Genomic DNA, 858 nt, shown 5'->3' on the forward strand with positions numbered 1-858 from the left:
GGGGGGGGGGGGGGGGGGGTGGAGGAGACAAAGAGGGAACAACTGAAAAGCTAGTGGGAGTAAAAGCGAAACTGACTGTGCTCTCAGTTTGAGGAATGTGCTTCATCTCGCTGCTGCTTGTGATGGAGGCAAGGTTAAAGAAAGGGGACAGAGGGGTGGTGGTGAGTTGGGGGGGGGGCATCTTGTCTCCCCCCCACCCCCACCCCCCTCCTTCTCTAAAAATGTTCCTCTCATGGATTTAATTATGCTCACGGGGATGTGACAGAGAGTTCAGGCAGATGCTTCAACATATTGCTCACACACCTATTTGATAACTGGCTGCCGCTGAAGAGACGAGGCACATGTGTCATACATGAGCGTGGACACAGGTCACACACACACACACACACACACACACACACACACACACACACACACACACACACACACACACGTAGAGCGGCCCTGTCTCTTCACTCTCAGGCCTTTTTAAGTCATCCCTTTTGTTTCTGCTGTGTTGTGTGTGCATTCCTTTGTAGTGACTTCTCTTTGGCAAAGAGGCAGAACATTCCAGGGAAATGGCTGACCCAGAATAACACACACACACACGCGCACACACACACACACACACACACACACACACACACACACACACACAGACGCAGGATGGCTGAGGCAGGGAGGTCCTCCACCCTTTCGTTGCCTGAACACACGCTCTCACTGCAGCTGGAATAACGACACACATGACTGTCATCACAAGAACACATGACGCCGTTTCTCCCTCCAGCTCCTCCACGGCTCCGTCACATCCTCAGACCGAGCTAAATCCTAATTTCCACCCTGCTGTCATCAGTGTCCCCCCCACCCCCCCAAACCCCC

The sequence above is a fragment of the Seriola lalandi genome, unplaced genomic scaffold (assembly GCF_002814215.2).
Source record: "Seriola lalandi dorsalis isolate HSWRI2012SDOR001 ecotype SW California unplaced genomic scaffold, Sedor1 jcf7180002054480, whole genome shotgun sequence".
Lineage (NCBI taxonomy): Eukaryota > Metazoa > Chordata > Actinopteri > Carangiformes > Carangidae > Seriola > Seriola lalandi.